Here is a 26,306-nt window from a genome sequence, read left to right as displayed (position 1 = left end):
AACAAATACCAGCATTATTATTAATCTGTGTTTTCAGTTAAACCAGTGATTACAGTTTTTGTGTTCCTGACTAGGAAAGTCAGAATTATTCAAAATGCAATTCATCTGGTGAACTTTAAGACTGGAATTTAAACTCTCCATCTTTCTTTAGGAAAATTCTTGTGGGCCACTGTCTGTGACAGTGAATTTCATTATCAATTGCTCGTATTTACTGAGCACTTATTTTGGGCAGAGCGCTGTGCTAAGTGTTAGGGAGAGTACAATAGAATTAATAGACAAGATCAAGGAGCTTAAAGTCTAGCTGGGGAGCAAACAATAAAAAAAAATTACAGGTAGGTATAAAGACAGGTGTATAAGTGCAAAGGGTTTAGCGGGTATGGACTCAAGTGTATGGCTGACATAGTAGGGAGGGAAATAGAGTGGGGAGATAAAAGATTAGTCAGGGAAGGCTTCCTGGAGGAGATCTGATTTGAGTTGGGCTTCGAAGACAGGCAGAGTGATGGTCTGCTGGATGTGAAGGGGGAGGGAGATCCAAGCAGGAACAAAGTGTTCGGCGGTAAGAGAGATGAGAGTGAAACAGGGTGAGTACGTTGATGGTAGAGAAGTGAAGTGCGTGGGCTGCGTTGCATTGGGAGAGAATTGAGGTTAATTTGGGATGTTGAGGGAAGAGCTAATTTGGTGCTTTAAAGTGGATGGCAAGGTGTTTCTTCTTGATTTGGAAATGGAAGGGAGTTTTGTCAGGCTCGGGGAGATGTGCAGAGAATAATGTATTAGAAAAATGATACCGGCAACAGTGAAGTGCGGACTGCATTAGTCTTCAGTCGATTCTTTTTTTATTAATTTGCTGACAGAGTTCATATGAATCAAAATTCGTTTCACACAATTCCTAATGTAGAGTCGTGAAAAGGTCCTTACACAAAAGGCAAGATTTATTTCCAATCAGAGCAACTTTTCCATGTCAACCAATTAATCAGTGGCATTTATTGAGAGTTTACTGCGTACCTCAATCTTATCTATCTCGCCCCCAACTCCTTGCCCACATTCTCCCTCTGGTCCTGAACTCCCTCCCCCTCCAAATACGACAGACCACTGCATCTTCAAAGCCTTATTAAAATCACATCTCCTCCAAGAGGCCTTCCCTGAATAAGTCCTCTTTCCCTTACTCCCCTTCCTTCTGCATCGCTTATGCAGTAGGATCTATACCTTTAAGCATCTGATATTCACCACCATCCCCACAGAACTTATGAATGTATCGGTAATTTTTAAATTTAGTTGTAGTAATAGTTTTTATTAAGTGCTTACTGTATGCAGAACCCCTTACTAAAAGAATACACAGGTGGGAATTGGACACGGTCCCTTTCCCTCAGCGGGCTCACAATTAATTTATTTTAATATCTTACTCCCCCTCTCGACTGTAAGCTCCTTGTGGGCAGGGAATATGTCTCCCAAGGGCTTAGTACAGTGATATGCGAACAGTAAGCACAATAAACACCACCGATTGATTGACTGCAGAACACTGTACTAAGTGCTTGGGAGAGTACAATACAAAAGAATAGGTAGGTAGAGATGATCCCTGCCCACAAGGAGTTTACAGACTAGAGGGGGAGGAAATGGCAGCCTAGTCAACATTACTCAATGTTACTAGTAATTACTGGGGGAATTTTCTTGATGCTGTGAGGACCAGAAGATGCTTATTTAAGTACAATTTCTGACAGACCAGATAGTGAAATTGAGCACATGGCAACAGACTCACCCAGATAACTATTGTCTTCTTTGTTAGTACATAGTTGGGATTTCCTTTGGCATACATCAGTGATAAAATATGTAATTATAAAATATAGGAACACAGCTGCATGTGCTATTTTTATTTTCACATTTTCTGAACTGATTTTTTTTCAGCTGAAAATATGGAACTTTAGAATTACGTGAGGCCTTCTCCGAGAGAGTTCAACCACCCTGGGGGGTTTCCTGGCACAGGATTGTTGCCGTCTTTTTTTTTTTCTCATAGCATTTGTTAAGCACTTACTATGTGCTAAAGACTGTTCTAAGTGCTGAGATTATAATTATAATTATAAATTAATTAGGTGGGGCACAGTTCCAGTCCCACTTGGGGCTCACAGTCTTAGTAGGAAGGAGAACAGGTATAGAATTCCCATTTTTTTCAGGTTAGGAAACTGAGGCACAGAGAAGTTAAATGACTTTCCCAAGGTCACACCTCAGGCAAGCGGTGGAGTTGGGATTACTCATTCATTCAATCATATTTATTGAGCGCTTACTGTGTGCACAGCACTGTACTAAGCACTTGGGAAAGTACAGTAGAACAATAAACAGTGACATTCCCTGCCCACAATGAGCTCACAGTCTTTAGTAAAGGAGACAGACATCAATACAAATAAGTAAAATTACAGATATGTACAAAAGTGTTTTGGGATTAGAACCCAGGCCTGCGCTCTTTCCCCTAGGCCACGCTGCTTCAAAGCAGAGAGGTGAACTAATCAAGAATGGCAACGCCTTTGCAGATAAAACTTGTGGTCCCTCTTTAGCATTCAGGAGCAAATACAGTAAACTAACGTTGGCAGATAATAATGTTGGTATTTGTTAAGCACTTACTATGTGCAGAGCACTGTTCTAAGCGCTGGGGTAGATACAGGGGAATGAAGTTGTCCCACGTGAGGCTCACAGTCTTCACCCCCATTTTACAGATGAGGGAACGGAGGCACAGAGAAGTGAAGTGACTTGCCCACAGTCATACAGCTGACAAGGGGCAGATGATGCATAAAGGAATGTGGGTAGAGGGTTACTCTGTATCAAAATTTGTTTCACACAATTCCTAATGTAGAGTCGTGGGAAGGTCCTTACACAAAAGGCACGATTTATTTCCAATCAGAGCAAGTTTTCCATGTCAACCAACTAATCAGTAGCAAATGTCTTTTGAATCTCGAGGTTTACCTACTTTGTTTTGAAGCCAGTAAATTGGGGTTTAGGATTGTTTGCCGGGCACATCCAGCCAGGGTCCCGTAACTGATTTCCCTGGGCAACATTGGGAACCTGCGGAACTCCATTCCACCCTACCTCAATAAAAATAATACTTAGTATTTATCTAAAGCCTTTCTCTTAGGGAACCTAGAGGGTTTTATCTCATCAATCCACATGAATTCCCTCCTCCCCCTTCCTTGACCCCGCTCCTCTGCCCGAGAAAGAAATGGCATATTATTCACTATCTGTTTGGAAAATGTCGGAGGTGCACAACAATCTGCCTGCGATGAAGCAATAAATCAGTGATGGGATCTGGAATGCAATCTACATTTTTTGGAGTCCTTTGTCGGCGCCCTGTTCCACAGAAGCATACTTTCCAGTTACACAAGGTTATGATTTTGAGATGGCTAAAGCTGATTGTTGGTTAGGTTCTAGCACTGACCCTGTTTTGTGCTATTCTAGTCATAAAGTAGACAATTTACCAGGATTTTTGCTGTTTCTGGCTCCAAGCAGAAAGTATCATTTGATTCCCACTGATGTACAGACCGAATGGTGCCTATTGCTTCGTTGGCATTCACAAAAATTGGGCGTATTCACAAAAATACAAAGCCAAGCACCCAGTGAATAGGGTCGTCCTTTAGAGATTTTCATTTTTTTCCTCCTGTTAATTATAAAGTAGGCACCAAGCAGGCATAGTCCTCAACACAGTCAGCGGGAGAACAAATTGTTTACCCTGGCAAAGTTAAAAACATCAATAAAAGAAATTGCAGAGAGCTACAAGCAGTAAATCTGTGCCCTTTTGCTATTTAGACTGTGAGCCCCATGTGGGAACTGATTACCTTGCATCTATCCCAGAACTTAGCACAGGGCTCGGCACACAGTAAGCGCCCAACAGATATTCCAATTACTATCAGTCTTATTTGGCTGAAGTTTGGGTTGCTGCTGAAAATAGAGTTTGCTCCATCAGCTTGAAATTCATGGACAGTTTATAAAAATGAGCTAAAATTGGCCACGCCCCAAAGCGCGTAAAAATATTGCTTTGCCCACACTTCCTCATTTGAAGCGGCGTGTGCAGGGAACGCTCTTCTTCTTACCTTTTCCCAGAGGAGAGGATCCTTGCTGATCTCTTGCTCACACCCTCCCCCTCGCCTGGAACTCCACCTTCACATCCGGCAGACCGCTGCCCTCCCCCTTGTCAAAGCCCTTCTGAAATTCCACCTCTGACACGGTCCTCTCCTGATTCCCCTCCTACTTCTCCGGCAATCCCTTCTCAGTCTCTTGCCTGTTCGTCCTCTGCTGACTTAGACTCTCTAAGTAATTAATCTCTCATGTTACCCCCTCATACCCTCGCCGCCTGGCACTTCTGTATCACTTAAGGTTTTGGATACTCACTGCTCAGTAACACTTGTGTACCTCTCTTTAAACTCTGTTGCTTATTCCAACCTGTAATTTATTTTAACATCTGTCTCTCCCGTCAGATTGTAAACTCCTCATGGGCAGAGATCATGTTTACTAACTCGATTGTATGGTACTCTCTCAAGCACTGAGTACAGTGCTCTCTGGGATTTCCTGGTCTATCCACTGGTGGCTTGTGTTTCGTTCTGGGACACTGGGGAACAAGGCGGATCCACGGCATAAGTTTTCATTCTTTCATTTCTTTAGGATTTTTCCGAGTGCCCAATTGTTTTTCTTTTCTGTTTTTTGTTTTTTTAGACCGTCAGCTCACTATGGGCAGGGAACACGTCTGCTAATTCTGTTGTCTTGTATTCTCCCAAGCAGTGTGTGCAGTGCTCTGCACATAGTAGGTGCTCAATAAATACAATTGACAATAAATATGAGCTTTAGGGAGGCGACCAATTTTAACTCATCTTTACGGACCGTCTGCTTAGAACAGTGCTTGGCATAAAGAACGCGTCTACTGACCCTGTTGTATTGTACTCTCCCAAGCACTTAGTCCAGTGCTCTGTACAGAATAAGCACTCAATAAATACCATTGCTAATGATGATGATGATGAACTTAAGTGAATTGTCCAAGGTCACAAAGCAGGCAGCCTGCAGAGCGGGATGTACTGATATCAGGGTTCCTGGGGTAACCTGAGGCGATCCTGACTCCAGAGTCATTAGCCTTGTCTGTATAGGCCAAGCCCCTATCTTGGATTTAAAATTAGGTTTGCCCAATAGAAGGTTTTGGTCAGAAGATCATTTTTTTTCTAGTGGAAAATTCCTTTCAAAAAATGTACTCTGTCCTTGCGGACAGGATAAACGTGGTTGCTTTTATGACATTAAGGAATGCTTTCCCTCTGGCAGAATGTTCCAGAATAGAGTATATCAAGACCTTCTAATGGATGAGAGGTGATGTTTGCTTACTTTCGACTGCATAAAAAAATAAATGAAATAAAAGGTGGTATTTGTTAAGCGCTTACTATGTGCAAAGCACTGTTCTAAGCGCTGGGGGATACAAGGTGATCAGGTTGTCCCAAGTGGGGCTCACAGTTTTAATCCCCATTTTACAGATGGGGTAACTGAGGCCCAGAGAAGTTAAGTGACTTGCCCAAAGTCACCCAGTTGGCAAGTGGCAGAGCCGGCATTAGAACCCACGACCTCTGACTCCCAAGCCTGGGCTCTTTCCACTGAGCCACGCTGCTTCTCTCTGCTGCTTCTGCATGTCTTTCCCCCTTTCAGAACTTTGTATTAGCAATAATAGTAGTGGTACTTGTTAAGAGCTTACTATGTGTCAAGCCCTGTTCTAAGCGCTGGGGTAGATACAAGTTAATCAGGTTGGACACAGTCCCTGTCCCACATGAGGGTCACAGTCTTAATCCCCATTTTACAGATGAGGGAACTAAGGCCCAGAGAAGTAAAATGACTTGGCCAAGGTCACAGGGCAGACAAGTGGCAGAACCGGGATTAGAACCCAGGTACTTCTGACTCCCAGGCCCGTGCTCTACCCACTAAACCACACTGCTTCATTACTGCTTTTACCCAGCAGAATACTAGATATTTGGAACTTGGTGATGAGAGAGAGGAGAACAGGAAGGTTGTCACCCATCTCTTCAATTTTTGAAATCAGTCAAATATAGGTGAATATGCCCTGAGAATGAATTTTTAATACACCCAAGATTTATTTAAATGAGCAACTAACTAGTTGGCAGGTATTTTGGCTTCTTCCACTTGCTCTCTACCTATCATCACTTACCCACAATATTCACCAATATTACTAGCCTGTGTTCTGCTTTCAGCTTCATTTAAGGAGACAGAGTGGTCAAGTGAAAAGTGGATAAGGCTGGGAGTCAAGAAAACTGAGTTTTAGTCCCATCTTTGCCACTGACCTTCTGGGTGACCTAAGGCAAGTCATTTAACCTCTCAGGGCCTCTGCCTGCTCATCTGTAAAAGGGAGAAAGCAGATTCGTGAGCTTTACGTGGGACAAAGACTATCAGTGTGATAATCTTGTATCTTTCCCCATTTTTAGCACATAAAAGCATTTAATAGTTATGATGATGATCTATATACACTTTATCATCATCATCATTCTCATCATATTGTATTAATAATGGTGGTATTTGTTAAAGCGCTTACTATGTGCAAAGCACTGTTCTAAGCACTGGGGGGGATACAGGGTGATCAGATTGTCCCACGTGGGGCTCACAGTTTTAATCCCCATTTTACAGATGAGGTATCTGAGGCCCAGAGAAGTTAAGTGACTTGCCCACAGTCACACAGCTGACAAGTGGCAGAGCCGGGAGTCGAACCCATGACCTCTGACTCCGAAGCCCAGGCTCTTTCCACTGAGCCACGATAATGATTATTATTATTATTGGACCTTGTCCAACTCGATTTGCTTGTATCCACCCCAGTACTTAGAACAGTGCTTGGCACCTAGTAAGCACTTAAAAAATACCATTTTATTATTTATTATCAAGAGCATTATTATTATTATCAAGATGCTTAATGCATCTCTTCCCTGCTGATGTTACACCTCTGTGGTAAAATTTACCTTCCCTCCTACTCTTGATATCATTGTATTCTCTTTTGTGAAATCACCTCTGACCCAGATGGAACCTCACTTCCAATCTGTCTGCTTATAGTCCCCATCTATTTTACCCTTGTGGAGAGCAGCCAATAGTTAAAAGGGTATTTCTTATTATACAAACATTCTCTCCTTACACTGTGACATCTCTTTCATTATTTTCATCACTGTTCTCTGAAGATAATGGTGGCCTAGTGGAAAGAGCATGGGTTTGGGAGTCAAAGGACCCGGGTTCTAATCCAGGCTCTGCCACTTGCCTTCTGTGTGATCTTGGGCAAGTCGCTTCACTTCTCCGTACCTCAGTTTCCTTACCAGTAAAATGGGGGCAAAATACCTGTTCTCCCTCCCCCTTAGAGGGGAAGCCCCATTTGGGATAGAGACTGTATCCAGTCTGATTAAAGAATCCAGCATGTAGGAGTGTTTGGCACATAGAGAGGGTTTAACAAATTATAGCACGATTATTTTATTATTATTATTATTATCCATGACCAGCCCATTACCAGAAACGTTTACAACAATTGTCCTACCCAGAAGGGACTGGGGTTTACTGGCTCACACACTCCAATCCTTAAAAAAAATGCATAAACAATACCCTCAATTTTAGATACAAATTAATCAGGTCAGACACAGTCTCTGTCCCACATGGGGCTCTCAGTCCAAATAGAGCTCCCCCTCCCTTCCGGGTCACCCCGACTTGCTCCCTTTGCTTCCCCCCACCCAGCTCCACAGCACTAATGTATATATGTGTATCTATATATATATATATATATGATTCTATTTATTTATATTGATGCCTATTTACTTCTTTTGATGTCTGTCTCCCCCCTCCCCCCCAGACTGTAAGCCCATTGTGGGCAGGAATTGTCTCTCTTTATTGCTGAATTGTACTTTCCAAGCACTTAGTACAGTGTTCTGCACACAGTAAGTGCTCAATAAATATGATTGAATGAATGAATGAATGAATAAGAGGGAGAACAGTTACAGATGAGTAAACTGAGGCATAGAGAACTTAAATAATGATGCTTAACAAATGCAATGATAATAATAATAGCAAATATAAATACAAATAATGACAAATACAATAATAATAATAACAACAATAATCATAACAATTCTTCAACAATGCAACCAAAAGCAACGTGGTCAAGTGGATAGAGCATTTTGCTCATACAAATCTAGTTCATTTTATGCATAATACTGATGGAAGCACTCAAACGGTTTCAGTGGCTCTTTGAAGATCAGAGGGCATTTGGAAATACTTGCTATAGAAAATGATGGCAATTGATGGGGAATAAAATCCTGTATTGCACTTGTGTAAAGCACTCTACTACAAAATACACACTTCATTTTCTATAATTTAGACCCAAACCCCAAGTGGTTTCAAATTGGCTATTCAAGCCTACTTTCTACCAAGCAGTTGCTTTTCATCAGTTGGTGTGAATGCATCATTATCCCTGTTTCTAGTGTGTGCTAAAATAATCTGTGGCTTCATCATAGTGCTGGTAATTCTTCTGCTCCTAGACATCTTTCAGTTTTTTTCTTCTTATCTTTTTCTACCTTTCGTCCCCACCCCTTAGTCAATAGACCCGTTAGTCTATGTGCTTGAAGTTGCATACCGAATTCAAGGTAATATATTAATTCAACTAAGCTACAATTGAGAACCCCCTCTCAGGGTTGCACCTGGAGAGTCTCCAGTCCTCTACCAGTCTCGGCTACGGGAGGGAGAGTCGAGCAGAGGCCTACCTATTCCATTCCTAGCTTGGGCAATGGCTAGCGAGCGGAAGGCCATCTGCTACGAGTCAAAACTCACCCGTGCTGGGCAGCAGTGGCATGGGAGAGAGTCGAGGGTGGAGACTTAAGTTTACTGCATGGAAGGAGCCAACAGTAAACCACTTCCGGATTTTTACCAAGAAAACTCTATGGATACGCTACCAGAACGACTGCAGATGGAGGGTGGGGTGTTCTGGAAGAGATGTGGCCGTGGTGTCGCTCTGGGTTAGAAACGACCCAACGGCATAAGACAAGACAATTGAGAAGCATTGTGTCAGGGTGGAAAGAGCATGGGCCCCTTCTTCTAATCCCTGCTCTACCACTTACCTGCTGTGTGACCTTAGATAAGTCACTTCCTTTCCCTGTTTCTCCATTCCCTCGTCGGCAAAATGGAGATTCCATACCTCTTCTCCCTCCTACTTAGGCTGTGAGCCCCCTATGGGACCTGATTATCTTATATCTACCTCAGCTCTTGACACATAGTTGGTGCTTAACAAATACCGTAATTAAATTAATTTTGGAAAAGGTGATGCGGTAGCACTGGAGACTCAGATCATTCATTCTTTCCTGGTGTGATGGGAATAGGGGAGTGTGACTACCTAGGATGCTTAGAAGATTGTTTCTGGGTTGGGACTTCATCTGGGGTTTGGCTTTTTTGAGACCAGCTTGGTAGAAAAGCTGACATGAAGCCATCTGAAATATCAACTCAGAGTAAAGTATGTGCGACCGGAAACGAGAACATTCCAGCCAAATCTAAGTGCTTGCTAACTCGCCAGGCTATTCACGTCCAGTAAAATGACTACAGCTGCTTATCCCTGTTCTGACTTCAATTACGGTTTTATTCAGCAGAAGTGCAAGAGGGGAAAAAAGTAACTTGTACATTCTTAAAACTTTTCTGGATGGTTAGCTAACAGAGGTTGAGGGATGGGGTGGGGGGAGCATTCTTTTCGGTATATTTGTCCATATCTCTGTGATGTTACATGGCGTTCTCTCTCATTCATGCCAAAGCTTAGTTAGCTCCGATCTCTGTGTATGTGGTAGAAAGGCAGAAAATATAAAAGAATGAAGTAATGGAAAAAACCCTTCCCTTTCAAGACCCAAACCACAGACCCTATTTCTCAAACTCCAATCTTTCACAACAGAATTATTGCTGTATAATGAGTGAATTACTAGTGAATTACTATTTCAATATCATTTATTACCAGCAAAATTAGGAATGGAAAGTTTTACATTTCATTTTCCAGCCTGTAGTCATTTTCATTGCCCTCATCCATGGCATTTATTAACTGCCTAGTCTGTACAGAGCACTTGGGAGAGTACGATACAACAGAGTTGGTAGCCACATTCTCTGCCCACAGCGAGCTAACAGTCATTTTCTTCTCGATTTCTCAGAACATCTTCTGTGCTTATCTCATTTAGAAGTAGTAATGGTATTTATCAAGTGCCTAGTGTGGGCAGAGCACTATACTAAGCACTGGGGAAAGAATCCACAGGTGTGAATTAGATGTGGTCCCTGTCCCTATCCTCCCAGTGTTCCTCTGAGGCAACGGACAAAGCAAGGAGGAAGTGTCAGTCGAGAAATGAATTTTCAACAACTTTGTGTTGGAATAGTGTAATTGCTAGTGATTCTTGCCTTGGAATTACAGGTACCTGAGGATTGTATATCCATAAATGATTAATTTAAAACTCTTTCTCCTTCCCCCTTAGATTGTAAGCCTCATGATGAACAAGGGGCTGTGTCTGATCTGATTGCAGTGCTTGGCACATAGTAAGTGCTTAACCAATGCCACAGTTATTAACTGTATAAAATAAAACTATTACGTGTGTGTGAATGAGAATGGGTGTGGAAAAGAATGCAGGAGGGAGAGTTCCCGAATCTGGCTAAGAGAGAAGGAAAGTACTCATGTGCACCAAAGACAGCTCCTCTTATCAGTGCTCTCCTTATGGGCAGCAAAGAATGTGGAATAGTTAGCAACTTTGTGGGAGAGAGGAGATGGGCTTCAAGCAAGGCCAAGTGGCTTGAGGGAGAAAGAGGATAGGCCTCAAGTGAGGTCAAGTAGAGTGAACTGAGCAAGGCCAATTGAAGCAGACTGAGCTCGCTATGTGCTGGAACAAAGATAGGCTGTAGGGGTTGCGCCCGAATCATCTAGAACAGTGACGAACAACACCTCGTCAGAGGAGAATGTCCACGGAAGCCGCAAGCGCGTTGCAAGATTTCTGCTTCACCCCCCTTTTTTATGGTATTTATTAAGCGCTACCTATGTCCCAGTCACTGTTCTAAGCACTGGGGTAGATACAACTCCCAATCTGTAACAGGGATTGGGCCACACCAAATTGGACAAATGAACCAACGGACACTACGCATGAGTGTGTGTGTGAGGAGATTTACTTTGTAGTCATTCGATCAATCAGTGGTATTTATTCATCATCATCAGTGGTATTTATTGAGTGCTTACTGTGTGCAGAGCAGTTGGGAGAGTACAATACAACAGAGTTTGTAGACACACTCCCTGCCCAGCCTAGAGGGGGAAGATAGACATTAAAATAAATTACAGACATGTACACGAATGCTGCGGGGCTCAAGGTAGGGTGAATATCAAGTGCTTAAAGGGATAACAACAATGATGGCATTTGTTAAGCGCTTAATATGTGCAAAGCACTGTTCTAAGCACTGGGGAGGATACAAAGTGATCAGTTTGTCCCATGTGGGGCTCACAGTCTTAATCCCCATTTTACAGATGAGGTAACTGAGGCACAGAGAAGTTAAGTGACTTGCCCAAAGTCACACAGCTGACAAGCGGCTAAGCCGGGATTTGAACCCATGACCTCTGACTCCCAAGCCCGGGCTTTTTCCACTGAGCCACGCTGCTTTGCACAGATCCAAGTGCAAAGGTGATGTAGAGGGGGACTGGAGTAGAGGAAATGAGGGCTAAATTAAATAAATTTACTTTAATTGGTATAGCACATCAGTTGTTATCTGTGCTCACTCCTTCTAGATCCTTCACTGCTATGAAAGAATAAGACCCTAAAACGGTAGCAAAAGGTGGAGGGCTACAGCTATGCTATGGTAACTCTGTTCCACAGAGGAGAACCTCAGTCAGGCACCAAGAAATCAATCAATAGTATTTATCGAGTGCTTACTCTGTGCAGAGGACTTTACCGAATGCTTGGGAGAGTACAACAGAGTTGTAGTAACCTTCTCTGCCCAGAACAAGCTCACAGTCTAGAGGGATCATCCATTTCCATGATGTACAAGATTGTTTGGAGGAAAAAAAAAAGATGAAGGGGCAATAAGTGCAATTATCTTCAGACAATTGGCGAAATAAGCTCATCCACAGAACGTTTTATTGATTCATGCATTAATTCCATTCTTTGCAGTGGCAGGAAAAGAGAGGAAGCAGAACTAGTGTTTAAAGGAACTGACAGGGTAATTATCTAAACCCCTAACCAAAGAAGCATTGCAGCAAAAGCTGGTATTTCTGACGAGGCGATTTACGAGTGGGAGAAACACAGGTGGCTGTTTTGGGGACCTGCAGTGGGAAACTATCCAACGACAGGAACCCTTTAAGTAATAATTCCAGGCTAGGCTTGGTTGCGAGAGGGCAGTTTAAGAAATGGAACTTCCTGTACCAGCAAGTAGTTCCACTTATAAACCATCTATCCTTTCTGGTAAGTAGTAGCCCTGTTTCAGGTGCGGAAGTGATCTGCCCAGGGCCCCCAGATGTCTAGCTCTGGTACGGTAGGGAAGGGAGTGAAGAAAGAAAGGAGGATTATTTTTTATCTTCTGCCCTGGGAGAGTCTCTTCGCACCCCGACCCGTGGCTCACAATCTTCCTTCTTCCTGGAATTCCTTCTCCTTGCAAACTTGCTAATTTCCATCTTTCCTCTTCAAAGCCCTTCTGCGATCACATCTCTAGGAGGTCTTCAATTCATTTTTCTTCTCTCCATTACTACCACTCCTGTCTCAATTACACACCTTTTCACCCTTAGTACTTCTGTACATATTGATTTACACACCTTACTATTTAAGCAGTGTGGGAAGCAGTGTGGCCTAGGGGAAAGAGCACATGCCTAGAAGAGCTCCACCATTTGCTGCTGTGGTTGTCACTTCACTTCTCTGTTCCTCAGCTACATCATCTGTAAAATGGGGATTAAGACTGTGAGCTCCTTGTGGGACATGGCCTGTGTCCAACCTGATTATCTTGTATCTACCTCAACAATTAATAGAGTGCTTGATACATAGTAAGTGCCTAATAAATACCATTTAAAAAAAGCACTTATTCATCTACAGATCCATTTTTCTTTTCTCTTCCTCTATCTGTAAATCATCTGTGTTTATTCCCCCTGCTAAACTGCAAGCTCTCTGAGGCCTGGGAATGTGTCTTCTAACTCTTTTATACTCTCCCAAGCATTTTAGCAAACCGTAGGTGCTCAATAAATATGATTGACTGGGGAGTAGTAATATGTCAACTAGTCTATACCTAAGATTAAACTTTCAAAAATGTAAAGATTTAGTTAAACAGAACAACAAACCTGTATTGTAAAGGTTATTAAAGTGTCAGAAGGCTGAGATAGGAAGTTTACAAAGTCATGAAAGGGGTAGATAGTCATGTTATGTAGACACACTGATCAAGGAGGCATACATGAAAGCTTTAAGATTTAGACAGGATGGTAAATATATGGAATTTGTTACCCCAGAAGTTATACAGGCCAAATATATCAGTAGGTTCATGAGTGGTTTGGATAAAATCAACTATAAAAGGTGCATAATGGGTGTATAATTAAAGGGAAAGTTATGAACGTTAAGGGAAAAGCTAAGGATGTTAGATGGCACTTTCCGATATAAATTACTGGGCTGGATAGCTCATTAGTTCAACCCAATAATAGCTTTGCTTATGTTCTAGATTTTATAGTTAGTGTTCATACACAAAACATTATTTTTGAACAGAATGGATACAATCTGGAAGAATTATAGCATGTTAAACATGTGAACCCATAATTGAATCCAGAATTATCATGAAGAGTCTGTAATATGCTTCACAACAGTCATTTGCGAACAGTCTCCTTCAATTTTTCAGTCACAAATCATTTCTTCTCAGAGCCCATGGTACCCTAGTTAACCTGAATCTTTCGACACGCAAGCGGTCCTAGACTTGAGCTAGTCTAGTTACGAAGAACGACATTTCTAAATTTTCACAATTTCAGCTTTCCAACGCAGTGGTTTAAACTTTAAAACAATACCTTCTTTTACGGCACTAGCTCAGGGAGCATGTCCAGAGGCGACTGGCTTGGTAGAGCTATGGAGGAGTCAGAAAACAATTAAAAGGCTGCAATGAGTGGAGGGGAGGGGAGAAAGTTTAAAGAGAGCGGAGTGGAAGAGCCTGGGGAGACTGATTGCCAAGCAGAGTCACCAGGGTAGGTCGACGTGTCCACTTTACTTCTGATGAAGAATGTCAGTGACTCTGTCATGGAACTTTTTTGACTAAATATAGATATATTAATGAAGGTACATTACTCATCTACAGAAGCAGGATGGTGTAGTGGATAGTGCACAGGCCTGGGAGTCAGAAGGTCATATGGGTTCTAATCCCGGCTCCACCACTTGTCTGCTGTGTGACCTTGGGCAAGTCACTTAACTTCTTTGAGCCTCAGTTACCTCATCTGTAAAAAATGGGGATTAAGTGTGAGCCACATGTGGGACAGGAACTGTGTCCAACCTGCTTAACTAGTAACTACCTCAGCTCTTAGAACAGTGCTTGGCACATAGTAAGCGCTTAACAAGTACCATTATTATTTTTATTTTATCTGATTTAGTAAACAATTCTGGTTAATTTTGGTAAAAGTAGTGTACCCGACCTTGGTTCAGGAACCGATCCCCGTTTATAACAATGCTCCGATGGGATACTGGACTCCAACGTACAACATTTTGACTTAAGATGTAGTTTTCACGAACCAATAGGGGCCTAAATCCAAGGATTGCCTGTAAAGCCTAAAGCTGTGTCTCTTTTCATAAAGACCTGCCTCTCTATGTATGACATGAACCCAAGTGGTAAATTTCCTCGGACATGGAGCAGGGTGCTTCCGGAAAAAGCTCAGCATTTTCTGATGTGATGTTCAAGTAGTAAACTTCTCATCCTCCAAGTGATCATTGGTTAAAAATGATTCTGATGATCTGTGTGAAGAGCCACTTGAGTGAAAGAGATCATGGGGCAGTTAACCAATTGAGGCCGAGAAGTGTCATTTAGTTGGAGTTTAAAGAAAAAGGCATTGGTTGAAGTACAGTTCTGAAGAGAAAATAGGGCTGAACTAGGCTGCAGCAATTTCTCTTCTTGACAATTTCTCTGATTACCATCAAAATACCCTTATTCCCTGCCCTTTGTAGTTTCTGGATATGAGTTCAGTAAGAATTGCTATAAGCTGAAGGAAAACTTTCAACATTAAATCCTACAGTTCGCAAGCAGGTTGAAAAAACAATTCTTTCTTCTAGTGGAAATTGCAAATCTGCCTTTCCATTAGATTGAGCATGCAAAGAAGAGTATGCTTCCTGATCAAGCACAGAAATTAAATGTTGACGTGCTTAAGCCTCCATTGATTGATGAATGGGAGTTGGGAGAAGGGTTAGCCAATTCCCCGGTGTGAGGAGCAAACAACTGGAGAATTTCTTTCATTTACAAGAGAGTTGTGGGTAAAGAAGTGATTGCGTCTCTGAAGCCAAAGAATTGCCTGAACTGACTTTGTTTGGATGGGTCTCCTAGTATTTGATGAATGATTTATCGGCTTCACTAAATTCATAAGTAACTCTTCATTTCTGTCCAACCTTAAAAACTTTGACTGGCTTTTGAGAAGTGGAATTATTAAAGCAACTCTGTCAAAGATCCTTTCAAAAATAGGGCATAAAAGGGCTCCAGTTTTCTTTTCTCTTTTTGTTTAAATGGCACTCATTAAGCACTTACTATCTGCTGAGGGTAAATATAAGATAATTAGATCAGGTACACCTCTGTCTAACGTGGGGCCCACAGTCTTAAGTGCGCAAGAGAACAGGCATCTTATTCCTATTTTCCAGATGAGGAAACTGAAGCCAAGAGAGGTTAAGCAATTTGCCTAAGTGACTTCTCAGCCGGTCAGTGGCAGAGCTAGGAGTAAAACCCACTTCTCCCAGCTCCCAGCCCCTGCTCTTTCCACTGGGATAACCTGTGGAAAGAAGAAGGTACATGAATTCAAGCTGTTGCTCTAGAATTTGCTCAGAAAATCTCCACAAGATAATGAGGGTTTCTTACTTCTCAGGCTCTGGTTCAAAGTGAAATCAGACTCAAAAATATCAATCACTGTTTGAGAGCAGTCATAATCAGTTAACTTCTTTAGCCAGTCTATCCCTAGAGCATGCCTGAGTAGGTCACCTCAGTTCAATTTCTTAATAGAGGATTAAAGAAAAAAAGCACACTTCAGACTTACATTTACACGGTAGATTAATATAACATAAGAGAAATAACAGAATTTATTGCAGTTGCATTCTCCCCACCTTCAAAACCCTCCTAAAGTCACATGGCTTCCAAGAGGGTTTCCCAGATTAAGCCCTTTATTTCCTCCAATCACAAGCCCCTCTGCATTGACTATGCACTTGGCTGTGTTCTCCTTAAGCATTTTGATAGGGAAGCAGTGTGGTCTTGTGGAAAGAGCCCAGGCCTGGGAGTCTGAGGACTTGGGTTCTAATCCCAGCTCTGCCACATACCTGCTGTGTGACCTTGGCCGAGTCACTTAACTTCTCTGCACCTCAGTTCCCTCATCTGCAAAATGCGATTCAACACCTGTCCTCTCTCCTCCTTAGACTGTGCGCCCCATGTGGGACCTGATGATCTCGTATCTATCCCAGCTCTTAGCACGGTACTTGGCATAAAGGAGAGAAGCAGCGTGGCTCAGTGGAAAGAGCACGGGCTTTGGAGTCAGAGTTCATGGGTTCGAATCCTGGCTCGGCCACTTGTCTGCTGTGTGACTTTGGGCAAGTCACTTAACTTCTCTGTGCCTCAGTTACCTCATCTGTAAAATGGGGATTAAGACTGTGAGCCCCAAGTGGGACAACCTGATTCCCCTGTGTCTACCCCAGCACTTAGAACAGTGCTCGGCACATAGTAAGCGCTTAACAAATACCAACATTATTATTATTATTAAGGATTTAACGAATACCACAGTGATTATTGTACGGCCCTGCCCCCCCCCCCGACAATACTTGTGTAAATATTCTTATATTCTACTATTTCCCCTATCCCTAACGTATTTTAACATCTGCCTCTTCCTGCAGACCTTAGATCCTTGCAGGCATGGATTGCATCTACCAACTCTGTTACATCATACTCTCCTAAAGTGCTCGGTACAGTGCTCTGCACAGAGTAAGCACTCAATAAATACCACAGATTGATTGATTGAATCTGCTCAAGAGAAAACCAAATCCTGCTGCTTTTTGTGGATAATTATCTGTACTTTCAGAAAAGGGAATCATATAACATCGCTAATAATGGTGATTTGTATGCTGAACTTTCCCTAAAAGGAACATGAGAAGATACGGGTACAAATGAAGAGTATGCTAGAGCTCACCTTGCCAATGCTTATTGTTTTGTGATGACAGAAGAATGTGTATCGTCTCTGATGTAAGATGTGAATGTCTGGCACATTACACTTAATTTCACAAAACTGCTTTCATCTGGACCGCTGAACAAAAAGATTATGAATCACACTAAAAGGATCCTGAAGTGAAACTTCTGGGCATGAAAGCTTACCATTTTTTAAAAACCCTAGCTAATGAAATGGAAGTGACACTACATGAAAGTTATCTAATGCAGAGTCACATTCTGTGAAATATTTTTGCAAGAGAAATGAAGCATATGCAATGGACCTTATGCTCCAGACCTATAAAGGAATTTCATTAGATTTATTTTCAAAACATCCCACTGGTGACTTCCCATCTCCTTCAGGAAGCCTTCCCAGTTTAATGTCCCACACCCAAGTTGATTCAACTCAACAGCCACCCTTAGCATTTATGTAACTGTGTTTACTTATGTATAGAATTATATTCACTTATTCAGCAATTTCATCCTCATATATAAAATTGATGCATATTCTACTATGTTATAACCTTGTTCTTCCCCCTGCTGTCAATATTTATAAGTCATTTATGGCTACCTATCTTCCCTATTAGATTGAAAGCTCCTAGAAGGCAGAGACTCTGCCTTGGCTTCTGGTTCTTTGTGCAAGTGCTTAAGTTCAGTGCTCAGTGTATAGAAGGTGCTCATTAAGTACCACTGATTGGGCAATTGGCTGGACTTCAAGGCTATGTAGCAATCGCCCGCTCTCAAACTCTTCCAATTCATGGGCTTTAATTTCTTGCTGAACACCAGCTGCCATTCTCTCTCCTGTTGCCAAGCTAACCTATTCACGGTCCCTACCCTTGACACACTTGTCCCTTTCCTCTCTCTCTCACCAAATTATGTCCTTTCCCTCATCAAAGCTCTACTCAAAACCCAACTGCTTCTTGAAGATTTATCCAAGTGAACACACACATCTCCAAATATTAGCACTCTTCTAAACCTCTCAGGACTTACATACCTCAGATCAGGGTGATGATGATTCTATCTTTGGTGTTCTTGAGTTAGTTACGGAGCTATCTTTCTGTAGCTTGGCTTGTATCTTACTTAAATTGTATGCATTATTACTTCTGTCTATCACCATCTTGCCAGGCCGTTTTGCTATTGATTGAAAGGGAGCTGGAAAGAAGAGTGGCTCTGTGTGCAATGGATTGGTGAAGTCCAGAAAGAGAAGCAGAAAAACACGGCACTATCATATGAATTCTGATCATTTTTTGCCCTCCTCTACAGCACAGTGAATTGACCGCTGCTGAGGGCAGAATAGAAGACTGATTATATTGTTAGTTTTTGCTGAAGTAATAATTCTCAGTCCCTCTGGACTGGAGGCTCGTTGTGGGCAGGGACCGTGTCTGCACATAGTAAGCACTTAACAAATACCAATATTATTATTATTATTATTACTAACTGTTGTACTCTTCCAAACACTGAGTAGAGTGCTCTGCACACAGTAAGTGTTCAATAAATATGATTGATTGATGTCATAAATGAATATTCCAAAGACTTTGATTTTTGCTTCCCCACTCTGGTCTAAAATGTTCCTATAAACACTCCCACAAGCAATGTGTTTCTTTGTATTAGCACTGGACTTCGTCCCATCACAAGGCAGGACTCACTAAGGTCACATCACTTTCAGCATGTGATTCTGAGCCGCAGTTTCCTTCGTGTTTGAATGAAGTTGCAGTTTATTTCCAGAATAACCTCAGCGCTCAGGAATTTTCAAATCTTATCTTAAAATTCAGTGCAGAATGAATTACAAGGTCTCTACCGAGAAGTCATAATATAAGTTTAAGACTTTCCAGGAAAAAAAAGAAAAGAAAAATCTCGAGCTCCAATACTTTCCAGTCTTTTACCTTCACACTAATATATCATACACAAATACAAGGAAACTTCATCTTGATGCCAATATATATTTCAAATCTTTGAGACAATCATTCCCTTGCAGCCTAGATTGTCAAGTCCCAGGCTGAATGACGATTCCCCTTCTCTATTTCTGAGTAGAATAGGCTCCCAGGGACATCACTGTTCATAAGCATCAAGCTCCTTGTGGCCAGAGAACGTGCCTACCAACTCTGTCATACTATACTCTCCCGAGCGCTTAGTATGGTGCTCTGCACTTAGTAAGCGCTCAATAAATACCACTGATCGATCGATAGAAATGCATCTTTGTAGGCAGCATTCACACATCCTAGACTTTTCGTAGCAGTGACTGCTGCAGCGAAAATGGAGCTTTTGGATAGGTTCCAAATTGGGGTGAGTCCTGCCTCCTGTTCAAATCCACATTGGTAGTGTTGATCTGCCCATCAAGCTAAATGCATTTTATTTTACCCTTCTTCATTTTAAAGTCCTGCTCAAACAAAAGCATAAAATAACCCTGAAATCCTTTACCCATTAAACAAAGTCACTTGTCAAGAAGGAGATTTTCTGGGTGAATAGAAGGGGGCCATCTTCAGAAAAGGGCCCCTGAGAGAAAAAACAAAAAGAAAAACCCAAAACACCCCTTCAGTAGCCACTCCTGTCTGAGTTGTCAATATCAGCCTGAGTTTGAGACAGGAATTTTGGTGCTGTCTTCCAAACCATTGCCTTGATTAATGATGCAGAGTATCCTCAAATGAGGATGTATGGGATTTACAGTCCTATCAGGATTTTCTTCAGCATCGGTCATGCATACTGATAACGATCAGATTTCTTGACTCCAAGAAACAGTCCATATTCAAATCTCACTCATAAATCAGGAAGCAAGTTCCACATGCAATAGGGGCGAAGCAGCCATTCCAAAATTCCCTCAGGAGTTAAAAGAGAAACAGTTTGGCCTAGCAGAAATGGCACGCTCCTGGGAGTCAGAGGACGTGGGTTCTTATCCCGACTCTAACGCTTGCCTACTGAGTGACTTCGGACAGGTCATTCAACTTCTCTGTTCCTCAGTTTCCTCATCTGTAAAATAGGGGCTGAATACCTGTTGTCTCTCCTAATTAGACTGTGAGCCGCATGTGGGATAGAGACTGCATCTGAGGTGATTATCTTGTCTCTATCCCAGTGCTTAGTACAGTACTTGGTACCTACTAAGCCCTCAGCAAATACCCCAGTAACTATTAGTAGAGATTTAACTGGCTATTTAAAAATGATCTTCATGAGGACATAAAATAGTTCCCATTAATTCAGACATTTGTGGCAAGTGAAACTTTTCCCCATGGAATATAGATTAACCGTCAGTGAAACAGCTTGAAGGGAAGAACTGTCAGAAACCAAATCTATACGTGGAAACTCCTGATTGTATGCTGATGTTCTGTATACTATGAAGTGAAGTGAATGAACTGTATTGATCAAATAGGGCAAAGTAAATAGCATCAGGGTTTAGGTGGAGAAATTCATTTTTAAAGGTTAGTCATGCCCCCAAATTACATATTATGATTGTTATTATTGTGGTATTAAGATATTATTATGATATGGTATTTAAGCACTTACTATATGCCAGGCACTGTACTAAGCTCTGGGGTGGATACAATCAAATCGGGTTGGACACAGCCCCTGTCCCATGTGGGCTCACAGTCTCAATCCCCATTTTACAGATGAGGTAACTGAGGCACAGAGAAGTAAGAGAGTTGCCCAAGGTCACACAGCAGACAAGTGGTGGATCTGGGATTAGAACCCATGACCTTCTGACTCCCAGGCCCGTGCTCTATCCACCTCGCCGTGATATATGCAACACTTTCCTTTATATAGGTTTACAATTAGCAAAAGTAGCAGTCGTTTAGATAAAAACCAATATTCAAAACGAGTGCTCTCTCACTTGGGAGATTAATTCAGTAAAATTACTATTATAGTGATATTTCTAAGACCTCAAATGTGAGATGGTAGCCATACTGTGTAGCCCCTTAACATCCAGTATACGTAGCCTCTCTCCCTGATCGAGAGAGAGCATGGATAAATCAAACCTACAAAGATCCAAAATCTGAATTAAATTTTAATTTCCAACTTTCTTCCCAACCTAAGGGCTCCATCTCTTGTCTGTGTTTACTGGGATATTGACACGGGGGAGAATGAGTCAAACTGTCTCTGCCTCAAATTCCCAAGAGCAGCGAGGAGCGTGGTCTAGTGGAGAGAGCATGACCCTGGGAGTCAGAAGGACCTGGGTTCTTGACTCTGCCTATTGCTTGCTATGGGACCTTGGACAATTCACTTAACTCCTCTGTGCCTCAGTTTCCTCATCTAGAATTGGGGATTCAATACCTGTTCTCCTTCCTACTTAGACTGTGAGCCCCATGTGGGACAAGGACTGTATCCGACCTAATTAACGTGTATCTACCCCAGCACTTAGAACAGTGTTTGACACATAGTAAGCACTTAACAAATACCATAAAAAAAGAGCCAAGACACCTCTGATGATGATGTCGGGGACAGAATCTTGGGCTCAGATGTTTCAGAGGCAGCTTCTGCTCCTGAACGTCCTCAAACTCTGATGCTTCCTCAGTCACATCCCTTAGTAAGTAAATAAATAAATTGTGGTATTTGTTAAGTGCTTTCTATGTGCAAAGCACTGTTCTAAGCACTGGGGGATACAAGGTGGTCAGGTTGTCCCATGTGGGGCTCACAGTTTTAATCCCCATTTTACAGATGAGGTAACTGAGGCACAGAGAAGTTAAGTGACTTGCCTAAAGTCACACAGCTGGCAAACGGCAGAGCTGGGATTAGAACCCACGACCTCTGACTCCCAAGTCCGGGCTCTTTTCACTGAGCCACGCTGCTTCCCTGTACAGTGCTTTGCACACAGTAAGCACTCAATAAATATGATTGAATGAATCCCTGTTGAAACACTGATAAGCAGGGCGAAGGTGACGGAAACTGCACGGTCTGGTCAGAGAGGCATTTTGAATTGTGTTGATTTGTTTTTCCTCCTATCTGCAAGGTCGAGAACATGTAAAATTACAATAGGAAAGAAGTCAAGCTTTTACGATTTTCCAAGCTTGCAGCAGGAAACTGTTGGAGTGGTTGAAATTGAAATATTTGAGCCGTGCCCATTTGGCTTGTTTAAAGTAGAAATGAACCAAATCCATTGGAGAAACGAGCAGCCAGTGGAATTAATGGAAAGGTCGAGAGTGTAGCTCATTAGAAAGGCTGGCCTGACCTCCAGGCGACATTATCTCTTTGAGTGAATTCAACTCTCTCCTCATCAACAAAAAGAAGTTGGAAAAAGGGTGTCATTCATTCATTCCAATACCCAGGTAGGAAAGGATTGGGAAGATTACTCACTGGTCTGGTCTGTATGGGGCACAGTATTTTGGGGGAAGAATTGACTTGTGGAAATGTCCACATGTGATTGGAATTTGCACAGGGAAAATCAAATGTTAGCTGCTGAGGAGATGTTATGGGGGGAATGATGTATAGCAGGAGCAGTGTATTTGGAGCCACATGTTACTAGCCTCACTTAAGAGCCCACCGGCTTACCATCGGAATATTCAGCAAATTGAAAAATGCTGTTGACAACAGCATTTGGGGTTCTCCAAGCCTGTCGTTCAATCCCCCAGACCCTATTTCCAGCCCAAGAAGATTCATGCCAGTCTCCAGAATCCAATATTCCTGGATAGGGGTGCTGGAGGGAATTAATTAATTAATTATGATATTTGTTAAGCACTTACTATGTGCCAAGCACTGTTCTAAGCACTGGGGTGGATTCAAGGCAATCAGGTTGTCCCATGTGGGTCTCACAGTCTTAATCCCCATTTTACGGATGAGGGAACTGAGGCACAGAGAAGTGCAGTGACTTGCCCACGGTCACAATGCAGACAAGTGGCGGAGCTGGGATTGGGGGGGGGGGAGTGATTCGGCATAAAATCAGGGAGGCTGGGATTTGAAGGTATGTGGGAGGCCTGGGTGAATGACACTGGATAGCTTAGGGAGGGAGACTTCAGCCAGGGTAAGATGGGCTGAATGGCTGAGCTGAGGGAAGCAGCAGAAGCTGGAAAGATTTGGGCATGCTGGGGAGGGGGCAAGGAAATGGCTTGGGCACTGCTTTGGGGCTGAATCCCTGGTGGCGAAAGGGAAAGGGGGTGCAGTGGTCCACGTGAACTACTAGGCAGAGACCTGCAGTAACTAAGCAGCCAGGGTATGGTAATGAAATATGCTGATGTAATATGCACGTCACATGGCACCATCACATCATGCTCTGCGTGTGAAATGACATGCCTGCGTCCTATATCACGTGAGGGAGACTTTTGGACTCTTGCCTTAGGGTTCAAACCAGACGGAGGCTGGCCTAGGTAGGGATGTGAAGCAAACATCTGAGGGAAATCAATTAATACTACAAACATATGGAAAGAATTTCACCTAGAATTTAGGGGGCATTGGTGAGGTGTTTTAACTTATTAAGGACACTATGCTAAAGACTGCATAATTCTGCTTTAAATTCTAGGTCTGGACCTATCACACGTCTCATGTTGAAAACAGAACCGTTGTAGTTTAGGGTTTCTGAGTAAACGTTGCCTGCTGTTTAAAGGCCCCATTGGGATTATTATAATTATTACTCTTGCTTTGGTATTTCTGAAGAGAGCAGGTATTTTATCACCATTTCACAAGTGATGAAACTGAAGGCCAGAGAGGTTACGTAACTTGCCCAAGGTCACACAGCAGGCCAGTGGCAGAGCTGGGGAAAGAGGAACAGGGATATTCCTGTCGATCAGGATTACTACTGGCATCAGGGTTCCTGGGGCAGGCTCGGGACCAAGTAGGCAAGAGGGATGAAGCATGCCTCCTGAAGTTCGTTGCCCATCCATTGTTCGTTAAATGCTAGTCGAGCAGGGCAAGCCACCAAGCATTATGGCTAAAACAGAGATTTACACTAAAAAATTCATTCAAGAAACACTCATCTGGGGTAGACCCAATATTAGGTGAGGTCTACACGGCAGAAAATGAAGAGAAAAGTCAGGAATTTTAATTTGGGCAGGTAATTCAGGTCCCCAAACTCTCTCTGGGGTAGATATTTGCCAATTCCTCCTTTCTCTTTGTTAAAGTGAAATTCTACAGACCGCTCTACACCTTTACTGTGAGGGAATGCTGAGTTGATTTTCTTAGTGGCCATTTCTTTTTTTATTCTAAAAAGAGTAGGTCACCTTAGCCAGGTCTTCACTCTCAAAGGGGAATGAAGGTTGTGCCAGTTTTCAGTTCATCCGATTAATATGACAGCTAATTTGGATAATTCAGGCCAAAAAAGTCCACTTGAGGCCTAAATTTCCAGGTTGATTGCCTGCAGAATCTAACTATCCAGTTCACTTTGTGCAGGAAAAATCCAGAAAATATGCTAGATTAGTGCTTTATTTTCAAGTAAAATGTAGCACCAACTGAAAAGTTTTTAGTTCCTCTCCACTTATTCCCTTTTCCCCTCTTCTGATCTAGTCCCTGAGAACCAACTGCCACACTCCTGAATTTTTGACTGAGAATTACCCTTCCCCACATTGTGAATTCATTTCCAGGCATCATTTTCTAAGTACTGTATCTTCCCATGGGGTATATTTCTAAACCTTTCTCTCAAGGCAGATCTATTTTAGTTCTATTTACAAAAGCACACTAGGCATTTGCAGAAATGTTTTAAAATGCTAATCTTACACTTTGTAATTGGACTATTTCTGCTATTTTTAAGGAATCAGGGCCATCTCACAGGAAATTGGGCAGCAAGCCTAAAAGGCAGTTAATTTATTTTACCTCTCCTTTCTAGTGATTTTTCATGGGAATCTGCCACTGTGGGAGAACTGTGAATGTGTTTACTATTACAGACAGGATGTTTGCCTTCTTCCACTTTCTCTTCCCGCTCCTCCCTCCACCTGCTCCTTTTCCTCTCCTTTCCCTTTTCCATCTCCTTTCTCCTCATCCTTTTCTCCCCTCCTTTCCCATTCCCTCTCCTCTTCCATCTTTTCTCTTTCTGTCCCCTTCCCTCTTCCTCTCCCTATCTTTTTCACCCCGCCCCCTCTTTCCCTCCCCATCTCTCTTATTCCCTTCTCTCCTCCTTCCTCCTTCCCTAATTTCATCCTCCACCCCACCTTCTCTGCTCCTTCTCTTCTGCTTGTCTCTCCACCTCCCCCTTTTCCCTTTGCTCCTGTTATAGTGGTATCAATAAGACCAATATACAACATTTTCAACAACTTTATTCCGGGTTAGCCTGTGAAGCAAGTGATTCGTGATTGCACCCTTGGTCCAGCTGGAGCTGGTTTGGCAAATGCTGAGAGAGCTAATGAAATTTTTGAAGTGCAAAGGACATTTATATAGCCTAATGACTTTCCAAAATCTGCTAACAAGATAAATTCAGGTATATTTTTTTCCCAGTCCTCTCATTCCGATTTAACATACCTGTCCTTTAATTCACTGATTATCTCTGTTCCTTGAAAAATCGCCTAAATTGCACCTCCCACTGCTTATTCATTCAGTAGTATTTATTGAGCGCTTACTATGTGCAGAGCACAGTGCTTATCTGCCTCAGCCAGCCAAAAAGTAGGTGGGCAGGGAATGTGTCTGTTTATTGTTATATTGTATTCTCCCAAGCGCTTACTATAGTGCTTTGCACACAATGAACACTCAATAAATACAATTGAATGAATGAATAAATATTGATTAATTTACATGCAAGCGGAGCCACCCCTTCGATCCTGTCGTATGCATTTCTGGCCCCGGATATATCCCTTTCCTTGATTCTGATTCGCCCTTGGTCCTAGCCATAGGAGCAGGGCCGGATTAATGTAGGTGTTGATAGTCCTGAATCCCAGGGACACGGGCTCAAGAGGGCCCATTGGGATTCAGGAGATCCACCCCATGATGTTACATTACTGCAATAAAGAAGTCCCACTAAAGTTCTTGCCTTTGTGTGGTGTCACAGGGGAAGCAGCGTTGCGTAGTGTATAGAGCATGCAGCTGGG

At 42.4% G+C, this 26,306-nt stretch overlaps 1 non-coding gene across 1 annotated transcript; it reads left to right on the top strand.

Annotated features, from left to right (window-relative positions):
* Positions 1–8,666: 8,666 nt before the first annotated feature.
* LOC114807709 lies at positions 8,667–8,804 on the top strand. The gene has a single exon (XR_003755784.1). It is a non-coding gene; the product is annotated as a small nucleolar RNA SNORA7 (small nucleolar RNA).
* The last annotated feature ends 17,502 nt before the right edge of the window (positions 8,805–26,306 follow it).

This window comes from Ornithorhynchus anatinus, chromosome X3 (assembly GCF_004115215.2).
Source record: "Ornithorhynchus anatinus isolate Pmale09 chromosome X3, mOrnAna1.pri.v4, whole genome shotgun sequence".
In the NCBI taxonomy this organism is placed as follows: domain Eukaryota; kingdom Metazoa; phylum Chordata; class Mammalia; order Monotremata; family Ornithorhynchidae; genus Ornithorhynchus; species Ornithorhynchus anatinus.
Note: the sequence above shows the minus strand (reverse complement) of the source record. Positions and strands in the feature narration are given on the sequence as shown.